The sequence below is a fragment of the Anabrus simplex genome, chromosome 1, assembly GCF_040414725.1.
Source record: "Anabrus simplex isolate iqAnaSimp1 chromosome 1, ASM4041472v1, whole genome shotgun sequence".
NCBI classification, from domain to species: domain Eukaryota; kingdom Metazoa; phylum Arthropoda; class Insecta; order Orthoptera; family Tettigoniidae; genus Anabrus; species Anabrus simplex.
The window spans coordinates 882,534,076-882,553,168 of NC_090265.1; positions in this window are offsets into that span (position 1 = coordinate 882,534,076).

Consider the following 19,093-nt stretch of genomic DNA (forward strand, 5'->3'; position numbering starts at 1 on the left):
CATATATTGTATTCATCTTGTACATATATATATGTTAGTTTTAAGTGGAGATGTGTTTTATCAACTAATTTTAAGACCTTAAACATACTATTTTAGACATACAATGCATTGTTGTACATAGTGGCATATATGCCAGTTCACGTTATGACATGCCCCATTTGAATGTGACCTAATGTTTATTGTCGTATGGCATTCCTTTGACAATACAATCTTAATCATAGCTTAATCACATAGATATGTATGTATTGTTCAGCTGAAGATGACCTTATGTAAAGGTCGAAACCGGTCCTGTAGCATAATAAGTGCAAATAAACAAGTATTGATAGGTGGAAATCCTTTCCTATTTCTAATTATTTAATTAGGCCTACATAGGGTTTTCCTGTATTGTCTCCATTGGACACACAATCCACTATCAAAGTTTCCTTCAGCTGATAGCTCACCACGACTTTCACATGTAGATTTTGTGTTATCTTCCCTATTTCTGTAGATAATTTGACTTTCAGTAGAAAATTAATATTTGACTGTTTTCTTGATCACTTTCATATTGCTTTCTCCCTCTTCTCTTTCCAACTTCATTCTCTCCGCTGACCAATGTCTCTTCCCCCTCTTCTTCATAGCTGCCGTTGTCCATTTCCGGACTTTCCATTGTACACTTTGGAAGCTTTCTTGGCCTTCCTATTCATTTCTGCTCACTTCCTAATTCAAAAATGTATACTAATGTACTCTTCTCCTTGCGCTATGAATCAGAACAATGAGGAAAGCAATTTGGGTCTTTATAGCGGTCATATCCATCACTGTGACCAAAATTTGCTTCAAGTACATAATTTTCTCCTTCGTCGTCAGATAAAAGCAAATCCAAAATATTATCCTCTGCAAGTGTCTGATGGTTCATTGTTTTAATTTTTCACCTAAAAGAACAAGAGATCAAATCCATGTAACGGTGATGTTCAGTTAACTATAATCCAACATCAGTAAGATAGGCTTCTTGCACGGAAAGTGAAAGTAGTAAAGAAAACCACTAATAAATAATAATAATCGTATGGCCTCAGCTACCGTGTGTCCGGCTCCATGGCTAAATGGTTAGCGTGCTGGCCTTTGGTCACAGAGGTCCCGGGTTCGATTCCCGGCAGGGTCGGGAATTTTAACCATCATTGGTTAATTTCACTGGCACTGGGGCTGGGTGTATGTGTCGTCTTCATCATCATTTCGTCCTCATCACGACGCGCAGGTCACCTACGGGTGTCAAATCGAAAGACCTGCACCTGGCGAGCCGAACATGTCCTCGGACACTCCCGGCACTAAAAGCCATACGCCATTTCAGCTACCGTGTGCAGACATTTCAATTTGACGCCATCTGGCTGTCTGCTCGTCGATTTCGACGTTCCGTTTTACTCTAGGCCCCCACTAGATGGCAGACCGAGTAAACCGAAACTCTCTTGGGCGTCTATGGCTGAGATTTAATGAATTTTGTCGGGTAAACACCAAATGTGTCACCAGAGATCTTTAACATGCCGACATCGTACGACATGGAGTGTCGAATGGACTTTTTTCCGCCCTTCAAAAATCCGACTACCTCTGCCGGGTTTGAACCCGCTATTTTGGGATCCGGAGGCCGACACTCTACCGCTGATCCACAGAGGCAGCTAAGAAAACCACTGACTGCATATTACTACTGATTTCTATGAGAATTCCTTGACCTCCCATTACTAGCATTCATAAATCTTACGATGTCAGTTCATCGTGCACATCTAGCGCTCGTGCCTGGCTGAGTGGCTGACCCCAACTTGGCAGGTTTGATTCTGGCTCAGGCAGGTGGTATTTGAAGGTGCTCAAATACATCAGCCTCATGTCGGTAGATTTACTGGCAGGTAAAAGAACTCCTGCGGGACTAAATTCTGGCATCTCGGTGTCCCCAAAAACCGTAAAAAATTTGTTAATGGGACATAAGCCAACAACACTATTTCTAGTACTCATTAATAGTGATTCATTACAAAAATATATTGTCGCGAACTTACCCCAAGCAACAGACTTTTCGTAACGGCTCCAGAACCACGACTGACTGGGGACAGCATACCTGGAAGGACAGGGAGCCAGATGGCTCACAAGATGGAGGGGAGGGGAGTATCTGTCCTTGACTCGTACGATTTATTGTCAAGTTTTCATTTGACAACCAATAGATTTTTTTATGCTAGTAAATTTCATTGCAAAATGACATGTTCAAATTGCAAGCTTCGAAAGTAATAGCTACCTTTTACCATTTTAACTTGAATATTAAAGTTGTTCATTAGTTGTTGCGTTTGTGCCAATAGAATAATATCACTGCGATTTCTCGGTGAACATATAAATATTGTCTGATACAGGTACTGTGTTCTGTCTCCAGCTATAAACTATGGGCCACTACAAAATACATTTGCTTATTATTACGACCATATTGACTCAAGTCAACTTTTTAGTAATTATTAATGTAATGCGCAAACTAGATAACACAACCAGAACATTGAGGGAACACCGAAAGCCCTTCTTCTCAATACCCTTCACACACATTTCCTTTGAACAAACCAAACAGCCAGCTTTCTTATAATCATAGCAGAGGTACCTTGTTTTTCTTCACTTTATTTCAAGGATACGCATAACAGATTGTCCTGTTATGCCTTTATAACCTGTCTTCCACAGAATCATCCTATGGAAAATTTACTTTGATGACTCTTACTATGGATTCTTGTACCAGCAACAGGTTCAGTAGTCCCTAGGATCACATATCAGTAGTTAAGGGTTAATTACAGATTTTCTTAAGATTTTGCTTTACGTCGCACTAACACAGTTAGGTCTTATGACAACGATGGGATAGGAAAGATCTAGGACTGAGAAGGAAGCGACTGTGGCCTTAATTAAGGTACATCCCCAGCATTTACCTGACGTGAAAATGGGAAATCTCTGAAAACCATCTTCAGGGCTGCCAACAGTGGCACTCGAACCCACTATCTCCTGTATGCAAGCTGATAACTACATGACCCAAGCCGCGCAGCCACTTCCTTGGTGAGTTCATTACAATGTGTGAAATCAATCTGATTGTAGTGTACTAAAATGTTTATACTAGAACAGGCCCTTCAGTGGTATGTTCATGTGAAGGATGTGGAGATAACTTTTAGTTGAGTTTTCTGTGGGGGGGGGGGGGGGCAGTTCTGCATAGGGATACATATGAAGACTTGTTTTTAGACTTTGGAAAACAGGAATTCTAAACTATAAAATTTCTAAGTAGTTCATCTGGTTAGGATTACCTCCAGTGGGATGGAGTAGATCATACAGTCAGCAACTCAACACAGAGTGTTGGGTGGCGGTAAATAAACCAAAGGCCAACAGCTTCAGATGTAGGAGCTCCTTTAGTTGGGTGCTGGTTCCCCAATGGAGGAAATGCCACTGAAATCTGGCATACAGTGTCTGTTCTCGAGGTCAGGGGCAGCTACAAAAGGTGTCTGTTCTCGAGGTCAGGGGCAGCTACAAAAGAAGTTTGAGTTGGGTACAACATATCTTTAGTTAGGCGAGCCCACGTGGAGTCTATAAAATTAAGGGTCAAAGTGGATCAAGAAGTGGTTGAGTCAATGATCCACTGCCCGACCCAGGGGCTCCCTTGAAAAGGGTAATATGTTACTAGGTTTTTGTTAATTTTGTTGGGTAAACAGCACATGTGTCATCAGAGACACGCCAACATCTTACGACATGAAGTGTCTAATGGACTTTTTCCACCCATAAATTCAAATATCTCTGCTAGGTTTAAATCCGTGATTTTTGGATCCGTAGGTCGACACTCTACCACTGATCTAGAGAGGAAGCTACCTCAGAATATCCAACTATTTATATGAGCACCTTCTCCCCCAATTTCCATATCGGGCCGATGACCTCAGATGTTAGGCCCCTTTAAACAAGCATCATCATCATCATCATCATCATCATCATCATCAATTTTCATACCTTCATGGGCCTCACAAACATAATACCATTGTAGTTACAATGATTAGTTAAATGAGGTTGAGAACAGACGAAAGGAGAATAATTAATATAATAATGTTATTTGTTTTTACATTCCACTAACTACTTTTATGGTTTTCGGAGTCACAGAGTTGCCAGAATTTTTTTTTTTTTTTTTTTTTTTTGCTAGGGGCTTTACGTCGCGCCGACACAGATAGGTCTTACGGCGACGATGGGATAGGAAAGGCCTAGGAGTTGGAAGGAAGCGGCCGTGGCCTTAATTAAGGTACAGCCCCAGCATTTGCCTGGTGTGAAAATGGGAAACCACGGAAAACCATTTTCAGGGCTGCCGATAGTGGGATTCGAACCTACTATCTCCCGGATGCAAGCTCACAGCCGCGCGCCTCTACGCGCACGGCCAACTCGCCCGGTTTGCCAGAATTTAGTCGTGCAGGAGTTGTTATACATGTCAGCAAAAATATTGATATGAGGCTAGCGTATTTGAGCACCCTCAAATATCAGCGAACTGAGCCAGGATCAGACCTGCCAAGTTGGGGCCAGAAGGTCAGTGCCTTAATCATCTAAGCCACTCAGTCCGACAGATGAAAGGAGAAGCCTAGCACAAGTGGGAGGAAGCAATACTAGACTCAGCCTGTAATTACCACTCCATGTTGACATGTTGTAAGCCCCTAATGTATCATACCGCATTTCTTCAAATCCAAAACGGAATTTTTTCTCAGAATCTCATGTGAAAAATCAAGGGTCATCTTGCATTCACGGCCTAACAGTAATGAACACTACTGGCAGTTGCAACGGTAACCACGTTTCTTCTTTTCAACCCCACATACGCACACAATACTTGTTGACAATCAATGTCCGCCTTTTTTTCGCTAGCCGCGGCACAGTGCCTCTGTGTAATGTCACTGGATCTCTGGAAATAGTGAAGAGGGAATGATATCCTATTAGCTTCTACAAAAATGTTTCTCAAATCTGCAGAATGACATCAAAACATGCGAGCCTTTGAATTCTTATTAAGGCCATGACTACTCAGTAGCTGAGTTATAACGCATCTACTGTATCTGACGCTTAGTAAACTTAAGTTTTATAGACAGCAGGAATATTTTCTTGATGGATTGTCGTATTGTAGACACGGAGAACAGATATTGCCGGCAAATTTTCAAATGGTTATTCGATATTATGATGCCAATTTTAAGTTATTGTTTATTAAATATGCGGAAATGAAGAACGATTGTGCAGCTGCAAGAAAATACAGCATACTTAGCGTTAGCGTGAAGAAAAAGATAGCTTAAAAAATGTATAGGCCTACTGTACAAAACATGCATTCAGTGGCTCGCAACAAGGATGCTTTAAAGAAGTTGAAGATGAAATTGTGAGGTATGTGCATGAAAAACGCAAGGGCAGAATGGCCATACCATGGCTCAATAAACTCGTTCGTTGACCCTCAACGTCCGCGTCTTTATTAGACCTATACATCGCTAGCCACTAAAGACGAGTGAACCCGTCAAACGAGACGTGCGTGTAGCGGCAGCCTGTTGTACCTGATACTCAGTAAAAGTAAATGTTTTATAGACAGCAGGAATATTTTCCTAATGGAGCGTCGTATTGTAGAGACGCGTAGAACAGGTATTGCCAGCAAATTTTCAACGGGTGCTTTTTGATATTATGATGCCAGATTTAAGTTAATGGTTATTAAACCCACAGAAATAAAGAACAATTGTGCAGACAAAAAAATATACGGTATAACTAAAGCCAATATTCGACACCGGCGTAAAGACAAATATAGTCTAAAACTGTGTACTGAAAAAGGAAGGCATTCATATGATTTTACAAAGCATTTTTTAGCCTGATTTAATTTTATGAAGGAAAAAGCGGGCATCATATTGCATTCAGGGTCGTCTTGGATTGGGAGAAATATGGTACTTGAAGGCAGGATGCAATAGATGTAATATAGTGACAACCAATGTATCTCCTGATTCATTTGCAGATTCTTTTAATTACTGTGTAGCAGCAGTTATACTAACAGATCAGAAGTATTCGGACACCACTCTGTACTTGTGAAATAGAGCCTAGATGTCACTACGACCACCACCACTGCTATAAAACATGGCTGAGTGCTCGATGTTATTCAGTGCTATGAGATACCTGCAGAATGGGTGGAGCTCTCTTACCGACTTTGAACATAAAATAGATATTGGTTACCACATCAGTAAACAACCAGATAGGGCCATTTCTGCCCTTCTCAGGTTGTGCAAGTTGACTCTTATGGATGTGTTTATGAAGTGGAAACAGGAAGGCACAACTACAACAAAACTATGGCTTGGTAGGCCATGTGTGTTGACCGACAAGAAGAAGGTGGTATGGGAAAATCGCATGTGATACCATGATCTGCAAATTCTGCACTGCCAATAATTGTGCAGCTAGCTCCATGACTGTTGTGCCAAGAGATAATGTGATGACTGGGGTTCAGACACTCACCCATAAACTGCATGAATGCTAAGTGTTGCATCAGTGGTGCAAAAACTGCTACCACCAGTCAGTGGACAAATGCAGATGCATGATTTTGATCAATTTGTTCAAATGGCTGTTTGGAACATGAACTAGGACAGGGCGTTTTTCACTCAAAACACATTGAGGTGTCATCAAGTTGTTGAACAAATTACTATAAGCAAAAACACATGACCTCATGGACAATTTCTTGAGATTTAGCCTTGTGTACAATTTACGATTAAAAATTCCTGAACTGTTGGTCATTTTATCTCGCAGGAGAAAATATCCTCTATCAGACTGCATATACTTCAGAAAGAGGGCAGAGTGTAAAAGATGTAGGTGGAGAGAACTTATGAACAACAGAATTCTGTAAAAATAAAAATAAATCAAGCAAATTTATGTTGAAGTACAGAAATTAATTCAAACCATGAACCATCAACACTTCAGCAGGACATGCCAACTACTGAGCGACTAAATTTTCTTCTTTCTGCTGAAATATTCCTTTTACCTACCGCCTTTCTCTACATCCTGATAGGATCACAATTGTAAACTGTGTTGCACAAATGGACTTGGTCATGTTTTGTAATTTTCAACTATTATGTGTTTCTATGGTGATTGGCAGTGGTGTGTGTGATGGTGAAGAAGTGTGTTTTAAAACAACACAAATATCCAGCACTGGCACAGTCAGGAACTGAACGCAAGACTATCTGAACTAAAGGCCACAATGTGGAACATTCAGCCATGAAACAGGACTTCTTTGTAAACATATGATGCCTACAAAGTGAATGTGAAGGAGAGTGTGAGACTGAGTGAGTTGCTTATGTAGTATAGTTTGTGTAGTTCCGGGCTGAGTGGTTCAGACGGTTGAGGAGCTGGCCTTCCGACTCCAAGATGGCAGGTTCGATCTTGGATCAGTCCAGTGGAATTTGAAGGTACTCAAATACGTCAGCATCATGTTGGTAGATTTACTGGCACGTAACAGAACTCCTGCAGGACAAACTTCCAGCACCCCGGCATCTCGGAGTTCGAACCCATTATCTCTCGAATACTGGATACTGACAGCACTTATGTTACTGCAACTATCGAGCTCAGTAAACATTATTATTACTATTACATGCAAAAAAGACCAGCAAACTGATCACGCAAAGCTCACTTAGAAGTTGTGCATTTCCTTCTTTGCCAGGCAGCCAACAATTTTTCTCTCATTGTGGTTCTTTGTTCTTCTGGCCACTTGGCTCCTGTCTTCTTCTTGTGGTTTCTCTCCGACTCTACTTCCCACTTGCTGATTTTCGTTCTGTAGCAGGTTCGGTCTGCGATCTCGGCCACTTTGATTCCTGATTTTTCCAGGTTTTGGTGGATTTCTGATGTCCACCTATTTGTTTTGATGTTTTCTGTTGCCTCTAGTAAGATTCTTGTCAGTCTGTTTTCTGGAAGGCGTTTGATGTGTCCGTAAAATTTCAGGCGACTTTTTCTGATGTCAGCCGCAATGTTTGAGAGCTCCTCGGTTTTTTGTGCGAGATTGCAGTCGGTATCCTTCATCAGTCAGTTTTGGGCTGAGAATTTTTCTGATGATTTTATGTTTCTCTTTCAGGATGTCTTCAAGTACTGTTCTTCTGTGAAGATCCAGTGTTTCACTCGCATGTAGTATTTCATGTTTGATCACGGTGTTGTAATGACGAGTTTTGGTTAAAACTGAGAGGCATTTTTTGTTATAAATGTTTTGTGTTCGGCCAAGGGCTCTCTTCATTTTCTGGATGCGGACATCGAGGGCCTTCAGGTCTTTTCCTGTTAGTACCACAGTTTCTTCGAGAAAGCGGAACTCAGTTACTTTTTTGAATGTGCCAAATTTCGTGTTCAAATACTGGAAGTTGCAGTGGTTGCAGCAAGACAGGAGATTTTTTTTTACAAGTTGCTTTACATCTCACCGACACATATAGGTCTTATGGCGACAATAGAACAGGAAAGGGCTAGGAGTGGGTAGGAAGCGGCCGTGGCCTTAATTAAGGTACAGCCCCAGCATTTGCCTGGTGTGAAAATGGGAAACCACGGAAAACCATCTTCAAGGCTGCCGACAGCGGGGTTCGAACCCGCTATCTCCCCAATACTGGATACTGGCCGCACTTAAGCGACTGCAGCTATCGAGCTCGGTCAGGAGATTTTTACATGTTTTCTTGTCATATTTAATGGTTGCACATTTCCCTTAGCGACTCACACCAGAGAAATTCCCCTGTAATTGTTCACATTTGTTCGGGCACCTTTTTTGTGAAGTGGAACAAGGAGGGTGTTTGTCCACTTTTCTGGTAGTTTTTCTGTTGTCCAAATTTTGTATATGATTTGTGTGAGTTCTTGGAGTGAATTCTTTCCTAGACGTTTAAGAAGCTCTGCTACGATGCCGTCATCTCCGGGCGCCTTGTTGTTTTTCAGTCATATGTGTCGGTGTATTTCCTCTTGTGTAGGTGGGGATGAGACTGGGTTTGGGTTCGGGTGGGATTTATGTGGAAACCTTTCTGTTGGTTCTGGGCAGTTGAGTAGTGACTCGAGGTATCTCGCAAGTTCTTTGGTGTTTTCGTCATCTGTGAGAGCCAATTTTCCATTTTGTTTTCTGAAGCAGAGGTTCTTGGGCGTGTACCCATTTTTAATCTGTTGTGGAAGATGCTGTAAAAATCTCTGGTGTTGTAGTTGCGGAAGTCCTGTTCGGCCGACTTCAGTTGGTCTTCCAAGTATTTCCTTTTGGTTTGTCTGATGAGTTTAGAGGTCTGTTTGCGGACTTCACGGAATTTTTCCTCGTTTACAGGTGTATGGTTGCTGATAAACTTCTGGTATGCATTTTTTCTGTTCAATATGGCTTGGTCACATTCGGTATTCCAAAAACGGTGTCTGCTCTTTTTCTGTAGTTTGATTTGTTCTGATGCACTCTTCATAATTTTGTTGTGGAATTCGTTCCAAGTTCTTGTTGGGATTTTCTCCCATGTTTCTCTGAGATTTGATGTTTTTATTTGTGTTGTGTCCAATTTTTTGTTTGCCTTGGATTTCTGGTAGAAGCGTTTTGGTGTACACATCACTTTGATTCCTTTTAGATGATGGTCCGAGTCAATGTTGGCTCCTCTGCGAACTTGGACGTTGTGCACTACTTTTTATACTGGAAAGCAGATGGCGACATGATTGATCTGGTGTTTGCTGCAGCAGGTGTTGGGTGATTCCCATGTGAAGAGTTTATTGGGTTTGTTTCATAGGGATGTTGTCATGATTTTCAGGTCGTATTGTTGACAGAACTCGATGAGGCGTTTGCCGTTTTTCTTAGTCTTTGCGTGTGCTGAGAATCTTCCTGCGGCTTTTCTGTAGCACTTTTCTTTAGCAATATTACTGTTGAAATCGCTGAGGAGAATGATTGTCTCTTTTTCAGGAATTTTGATGAGTGTGGTTTCAAGTTTGTTCCAGAAGTTTTCTGTTTGTTTCTGATCTTTGCAGTCGTTGGTGGGTGCATGGGTATTTACGAAGGTGTAGTGGCGATTTGCGCAGCGAAGACGCAAGGTCATTAGTCTGTTGTTTATGGGTGTGATCTCTTCTACGGAGTTCACAATCTTTTTGTGTATGGAAAAGGCCATGCCCAACATTGGTGTGGATTTTCCTACTGTTTATGTTGTTTTGCTCTTGAAAATGCAGTAGTTACCATATTCTGATGTCTCCGGCTCAGTGAGTCTGGTCTCTTGTAAGGCGAGTAGCTGGTTGTTTTACTGATCTAATTCTGATGTTAATCTGATAAATTTGCGTACTTGCAGGAGTGTGTTGATGTTTGATGTGCCAATGTAAAAGGGTGTTTTGGTAGGAAGTTTGCCAGAGAGCTCTGACTCTCTCTTTTGTATAAGCCCTGCTCCTCCAGAATCCGAGAAGCAGGTTGCAGCCTTCGTTTTCACCTGGCGGGTGGATGGATTACCACCTGAAGTAATGTTGTTCTTACTTGCACGATTCATGGTGTGCTTGTTCTCAAGCGACTGGGTTGATCCCAAGAGATCGGAGAACAATCAGGTAGGTGAGTTCCTGAAGGTTTTCTGAGGCAGCCGCTCTGACTTGGAGTAGAGGCGCTGACCAGTTGCTGCACCAACTAGGTGAACAGACACTACTGGATTTATTAATATCCTATGCCGTTGGCCATCTAGTAGCTCCTCTGCCTTTAGAGGCAGTTTCCTAGCCCAAGGGTAAGAGAATGCCCTGAACCTCTACCTGCTCATCAGCCCTGCGAAGTGGCCGTTGGCACTTGGTAGAGGAGAACCACTTATACCGATGGTCACTCAGTTTGTGGATGCAGTTTAATGTCATGCCCAGGACATTATTATTATTATTATTATTATTATTATTATTATTATTATTATTATTATTATTATTATTATTATTATTATTGTCTATTTTTAGAGTAATGACATTAAATTTTCTTTGTTTACAGGCAACATTTCTGTGATGAGTGCTTAGATGATGTTGAGGTCTGTTCATCTTGGACTGAATACTTACTTGCAGTAGGTCTTTCACTCTTGTTTGCTTTCCTTGGATGCTTCCTATTCTGGTACTGGATTTACAGATGGGGACTTGACCGTGGACAACCATTAGATGCAGATGTCCCACAAGATGAAATATTAATTAATACTTATCAGCATGCCTTATTGAGCACATTAGCTTATGTTTTTATTAATGCTATAGGTAAGTTTGATTAAAACTCCCTATTTCTGTGAAATAGTTACAAATTTTTCCATTCCAAGTTACAAAATCTTTTTGCCTTTTCAAGAATCAGGTAAAAGATAATTGCTACTTAATGGAAAATGCAAAATAGAAACTGCCCAGTTAAAAATTACAATTGACAATATATGTCTTATGACAAATCTGTCGAGTTTCCTAAATAAAAGAATATATATATACTGTATATACACCAGTATTTAGCATCAGAGTTCTTATGTTATTACAATTGAACCTCAATACCTCTGGAGTTGAATTTCATTTTGAGTTATCAAAATTTCGAGATATAGGGAATTCCCACCTTTAAGGATTGCACATAATCGAATCACATGTTACTGCAGCTTGATACTGCCAGACGTGTTATTTAACCATATAAAACCCAACTCAGAGTATTTTGACATTTTAATTACAACACTTATTATAGCAAGTCACTGAAGACAGAATACATACAGCAGAAGAACACAAAATACACCTCCATTAACACCTTAGAAAAATGTGTTAGTTTCTTCTGTTTTTTCGCTCTCGACTGACTGTATGTAGGGTTGAAGAATAGTCAGTGCACTTAACGCCTCGCCCAGTGACGATCCAGGAGAGGGTTTATACAGCTCCAACTGCCTATGGTCAATGCATCAGGGGTGGACAGATAAGCCGCTATGTAAACATACCGACGGCTGATGGGAAGATATACCGTAGTACGTTCAGGAACAATAACACACAAACTTAAATGTTATATTGCACAGTCAATGTTGTACAAAATACGAGTTACGGAATATTTTCAGCTTCTATGGCGGAAACTTTTCCATCAAGAAATGGATAAATTCGTGTAATCAAATTTCGAGTAATAAAGAAATAAATACACATGAAGAATAGAACAGATGCCAGGGAAATTGAAATTATTTTGAGTTACTGGAAATTTGAGTAATGAAGGTTCAAGATATCGAGATTCAACTGTATTTACATGCCTTTTATGTAATGAAATCATGTAAAAGTGTTGCAAATACCCAGTTGGAATTAAGGCAGTTCAATAAAGAGCCTTCCAAACAAAGGGGAAAGAATGATGAGGTATGTCACAGAAAATAAATAAAAAATACTAAGCACATGGAAAGATATTTCCAAAACCTTTTTAATTTTTTTTTTTTTTTTTTTTTTTTTTTTTGCTAGTGGCTTTACATCACACCGACACAGATAGGTCTTATGCTGATGATTTTAAAATAATTAGAAAACTTGCCTGGTGGGGTCATCACGGGTGAAAACTGTGTCACAAAGGTGAACTTGGCCCTGTTTTATGGCTGAAAACCTTTCCTGATGCAAACTTTATATGGAGGGTTGTATTCACTACCATGTGTTTCTGCCATAGCCGACTACAGTTACAAGCCAGAGTCGTGTAAGTTTGACAACGTCCAGTGGAGGCCAAGGTGAGAGCGCGGGATCTGTCCGTGTATGTTGATGTCTAGTGAACTTCGTCTTGTGTTTCGTTTAATTTTTCACAGAGATAGGTTCCAGTATATATAACAAGATAGGTGATAGAATAAGCATACGTAGAGCCTATTATCGAAATAATGTGAAGGCTAAGCAGGGCTAAGTAGCTTGGACTGTAGAGCTGGCTTTCTAAGCCCAGATCAGTCCGGTGGTATTTGAAGGTGCTCAAATACGTCAGCCTCGTGTCGGTAGATTTACTGGCACGTTAAAGAACTCCTCCGAGATAAAATTCCGGCATCTCGGCGTCTCCCAAAAACCGCAAAAGTAGTTAGTGGGACGTTAAATAAATAACGTTATTATTTGTGAAGGTGCGGACTGAATTTGGCTTATTATTAAAATGTTTCATGTATTTGCAGATGCCCAGAAAATGTCGTGTTCCCATGTATCGTAACAACTACCGGTATATCATTAAAAATGGTTTTGTTACCTCGTTTAGTTTCCCTTCAGACGAGGAATTAAAACAAAAATGGATTTGTCATTTTAAATGGGATAATTAGGAACCTGGGAAGGATTCAGTCGTATGCATAAAACGGTAAAACTTTACTTCTCGCAGCCCAACGTTTATAACATTATAGGGAAGTGAAAATAATGTAAATCTTACTTGGAATTCCTTTTAGAGGAGAGATGTGTTCATTGCCATGTCTAGTAACCCACCAGCCCGCCCCGAGAAATATATTTACTTTTATAACCTAATAAAGAACAGTAGCCGCCATCGTCCATGGCTCAAGTAGTTTCTTGCATTCTCATTGGTCATGGTGAACGGAATGTGACGTCATTGCCATCAATGCTGATAAATACATTGCATTACCAACCCCGGCTGAATAAAAGCACAAACAAAAAAAAACACCATGTAAAATTACAATGCGGCTTTAACCGTCCGGACCAATGGTCTTGTCCAGTTCTTATCCTAACCGTCCGCACGGCAAGAACCAGTCCAGACCAATCGTGTTTCCACATGAAACTAGAGGCGTAGGGCCGCTTCGCGGCTTCTAACCGTCCAGACCAATGGCCTTGTCCACGGCAAGAATCCTAACCGTCCAGACCAATCGTTTTGTCCACGGCAAGAATCCTAACCGTCCAGACCAATCGTGTTTCCACATGAAACTAAGGGCCTAAGGCCGCTTCGCGGCTTCTAACCGTCCAGACCAATGGTCTTGTCCACGGCAAGAATCCTAACCGCCCAGACCAATCGTCTTGTCCACGGCAAGAATCCTAACCGTCCAGACCAATCGTGTTTTCACATGAAACTAGGGGCCTAAGGCCGCTTCGCGGCTTCTAACCGTCCAGACCAATGGCCTTGTCCACGGCAATAATCCTAACCGTCCAGACCAATCGTCTTGTCCACGGCAAGAATCCTAACCGTCCAGACTAATCGTTTTGCCACTAGCTATCGAAGCACCTCACTCATTAGTTCCTCCGTACAGAGGTTGGCAGCTCTGAGCATAGCTTCACAACATCCTTCCCGAGAAGGCCGCGAGCGTGTAAACAAACGACAGTCGTTCCGCGCGCAGCTGAATGTAGCGAGTGCTGGGCTGCGAGAAGTAAAGCATTGATCATAAAACATGTCACACACGAAAGTTTTTCAACAGGGGATAAAATTTGTGATATTAAGTCAACGTAACTATACTACCACCTAAGTCTAATGAGCTTCTCCCTGATGCATGTCCAATTATTTCCCCAAATTCGCCAAAAATATTTATCATCGAAAAGTGTTAAAAGAAAAGATCCTGAAGGTAGGAGCCTGGAGATGTAGAGTAGGGTAAACAAGAAGATGGATGATAAGCTAAATGTAACCCATTTACTCAAAATTCACCAATATATGAATGTCACTGTATATATTAAGTTATCAGATGTTGGTAAAAGAAATGACATGTTTAGCAGATCGTAAAATATCAAAGTGGTCTTAACTAAATGCATATTTATTAAATTATATAGGAACCACTTCTTGAAGTGTTAGTGTTAAATGTGTACAAATAAATCTATTAAAATGCTTCACAATCTCATACAGTATCATGAGGTAAGCAGTGAAAGCACTCTCTTTGTCTTGCTTCATATTTTTGAGGGAACAATTCGAACTTTGCACAAAAAGGACCGGGTTGAGTGACTCAGACGGTTGAGGCGCTGGCCTTCTGACTGCAACTTGGCAGGTTCGATCCCGGCTCAGTTCGGTAGTACTTGAAGGTGCTCAAATACGTCAGCCTCGCGTCGGTAGATTTACTGGCAATTAAAATAACTCCTGAGGCACTAAATTCTGGCCCCTCGGCGTCTCCACAAACCATAAAAGTAGTTAGTGGGCCGTAAAGCAAATAACATATTATTATTATTATTATTATTATTATTATTATTATTATTATTATTATTATTATTATTATTATTATTATTATTATTATTAGGCACTACTCAGAAAGTTTTGTTTTGAACTGTGATTGTAGGTAGCAAATTATTTACTACCAAGAAAGTTTCAAAGTTGATATCTTAGAAAGAAGGTATAGTCAGTACTTATAGCTTATTGGTTGTAACTACAATGTTACTGCTTTTCAAGTCCTAGAAAGTGAGATGAAAATTACGATTAAGGGTGTTCTAGGGTTGCGGTGGTGATGATGGTATGGAAAAGTGAGGTTTGGGTGTAGCCAATTAGAAATGCCCAGTTCTATCAAGACAGGTGTTATTGGGCTCAATATGGATGTAATAAACAACTTAGACTTATTTTTATTATGTGAATTCTTTTGGTGGGCATTTTGAGATGTCAGGGGTAATATGCTGTACATTGTTAGGTATACACTAAGAACAATATCCAGATGGATAAGCTGTGACATTTGTTTAGGTCTCCTGCAGAGTAATGAAACAGGTGATCCGTATTTTGAAGAACGTCAGAGGTGGGTTAGTGGTGCCATCATTGTGTTGTGTGTGTCTGCAGAACAGTGGTATACGAAGACTACCTGGATTGTGAAAATTATAAAGAATTTCTATTCTCTCTATCCTGAGCTGCTTTATGAAGAGATGACAATCAACAGTTCTGGTTTGAACGCCGTCATTGTGGGTGTGACAATAATGGTGCGATAGAGTGCTTATTGTCTACATTTTCCAATGTCATGTTAAATAATTGCTGAAAGCAGATGGAGAACACGAGTTATGTCCACAGTGAGGATAAAAACACTAAATGGAGGAAGCTGTCATCGCTCCACAATAATTGAGCTTGTGAGTACTGTTCTTCAAGTGTTTTGTTATTATTCATATAAAATGTGTATTTCTAACTTCAGTGAATGCATTTACTGATGTGTGTGTTTCTTAGTACCATTTTACGAAGAGTGTGCATTTATCATAATCACCGTGTTGGTCTAAATGTAGTGAATGTTGGTGAAGTCATTCAAAATCGGACACACCCCCTTTTCTCTCGGCCTCCGCTTGACAGATAGATACAGCGTTGCCAAGCGTACCTTCTGGCTTTCACTGTAGATGGCTCTGGTTTCTGCTGTGGTTGGTAGTATGGTGTGTTCTATGTATATGAAGAGATGTGTATTAAGAGAAACATGAACAGCTTGTTCCTGATTCATAGGAATTAACCACACATGCCTAAAATCCCCAACCGAGCTGATTATTGAACATAACACCCCGCAAGCTGAAGGCTTCATCACTGACGATTCAGCCAATGACTGTAATGACTGAGAGCTTGGAATTCAATGAGAGAACAATGAGATGATATGATGATTATTGTTTCCAAGAGATAAAACAAGCTGATCAGACTCTTCTTTAACCCAGGAATGGTGGCACGGAGTCTTTTATGATCTGGTGGAAATTTATTTTGTTCGATTACGCTTAATTTAAACTTACAAAAGAGACCTTGGCTGCCACAAATCGCTCCCCACATTCCTTGTCTCAAGTTTGAGGTCAGTGGCATTGCAGTGAAGGATGTTCATCCTTAGAAAGAGGGGTTATTGCCAAGTGGTGCAATAAAGTATCTCGCTGAACCCCACGCCACCAGTCCTGTTTGTCAGAAGTACACCAGCAGCAGTGTTGAGTGTATCCAATTAGTTTCTTGTGTAATCATGTTAGGAATTCATTCAGTCAATCCCTTACTGCTGAAATGAGTTATAAAGAGTATGAGGCAAGGGTGTTACGGTATTTCTTTTACAGTCCGTGGAAGAGGAAGAAGTTTTAGTGAGAGTGAGGATGCATTAGAAGTAGCCGACTCTGACAGTGATATGGAACAGAGTGCTAATGAAGTAGTAGTCAATACTGGTGATGACGATTTACCTCTTTCTCAACGGTTTTTTACCACAACACAAAAGGACAGTGTTACAAACTGAACAAAAATTCCTCCTCCTAAAAACTCACTAAAAACTCAAACATTGTCACTCATTTACTGGGAGTGTAACTCATAGCAAGAAATGCATCATCGCCTGAAGAAGCTTAGAGCATTTTTTCCCAAATGATAATATGTTGCAACTCACTGTAAACTGTACGAACCTGGAAAATGAAAGCGTCAGAGAAAATTATACTCGCAAACGAATTATTTATCACAATATGGATTGTCATGAAGATGATAATTATTTCCAGTGGTGCAATTATTTTGGAAGGACCCCTCCCCACCACCTAGGGACAGTGGCGAAGCGTGAACCAAGTAAGGGGGTAGACAGCGATTTCTTTTATTTGAACTGTTTTAATCATATTATTATATGGAATTTTGTTTTCGACGCATACATCTGTATTCGGTATTATAGTAATGACTCTGAAAATAAGGAAAACCCTATAACAACCTATAACCCTACGCGACTTACTTTATTTTTAAATATAGACGAAATAGGCCGCGGGAGTTGTCAAATAACAACGTACTTTTAGAATAAAAATAGCAATATATTTCATTGTTATGTAGGTTTAATAAGAGAAATAAGAAATAAATAGTTATTCGTACAACTCACCTTAAACAATATTCTTGTAAATGAGTTTAATCCGCCTGTCCTTCATTTCGGCAAATATATCTATTACTCTCGTCTTGAAATCAGGCGTCTTGCTAAGATTCCACAGAAATTTCTTCTCTATAGCTTGAGTTTCCAAGTTAGACGGTCTCTGGTTGGTCATCCAATTCCTTAAATACGTTTTAATTAATTTGAATGCACCCATAACGCGTTCACTAGAAACTGACTTTAACGGAATATTCAGCATCAAGTTAAGCATTCTTTTCCGTATGCGTACTCTGGAGTACCTTATTAAGACTGGAAGGCAATAGTTATTGGGTTTATAATACCTCAACTGATATTGGCGGGCAAGAATATGCACGTACTTGAAGGGTTTTGATGTTGTCATTCATTTATTAGGTGTAAGTTTACTATACTTCGTATTTAAAATTTATTAATTTATTTTTAGACGTGTCTTATAATAAAGTAAATTCAAATTAATAACATTAAAAGCATGTCTAAGATGTTAGCCAATAAAAGCACCTTTTATAAGAGAGATCCAAATACTAGCCAATGAGAGCAAGAAGAGACGCTGGTAAGTCTGTCTACTGGGTGGAGACATCTCGCTATAGGAAAGTCATAGTTCCACAGTCAACATCTACAGATAGCGTTAGTGTTGCTCTACCTGAAAGCTTTGAAAACCAAAGGGAAAATCCACAGAATGGACAGCGTCTACTTTCGCCTACGTGCTTCGTGTAACTAACGCGAGCCTTAGCATTGCCGAAGTGAGACGAAAATAAGTAAAGCGGGGAATACAATGATGTCACGAATCTGGAAATATCTAATGTTCTAAAAAGTAATTGAATTAACCAGACAATATTTCTTTCACAAAATGTTAAGGGTACACGCTGTCTACCCTGTCTCCCCTGACGCTTCGCCCCTGCCTAGGGATATACTGCATAGCATTACATGATTAGCAGAATCTAAGTCAGTCAGCTGAATTCAGGGAGATAAGGTATTTAATAAATATTATTCCTGTGCATGTCAAGTTTTTACTTTTATAAGATTCATATGCTGTGAAGCTAATTAGTGTTGGACAGTAGCGGCGACTAAGGGGGGCGAGGGGGGGGGCAGTTGCCCCCCCCCACTTTGTGGAGAAAACATTACATTTTTATTCCATTTTAGCCAGCTGAAACTAGGAATTATTTTTAAAAATTTGTACGAGCCCCGTTATCTTATTAGCTAGCTCTTTAGTTTATTTTCTTTAATTATTAACGGAAATACGTACCGTACAAAATATCGTTCGTCGCGGCTAACCGATTTGCGTAGCACCTCATTAAATAGTGGGGACGTTGCATGTGCTATGAAAAAGGATAGCAGGGGTATGTCTTTTAGCCAGGATCAAGGACACTGAGGTATGATTCACTGATTGTCGCGTGCATTCATCCGTCTGGCAGTTTCTTTAATTGTTAGTTTCTTAGTGTGTATTCAAATACTAAATGGTTTTTAATTGTATAATC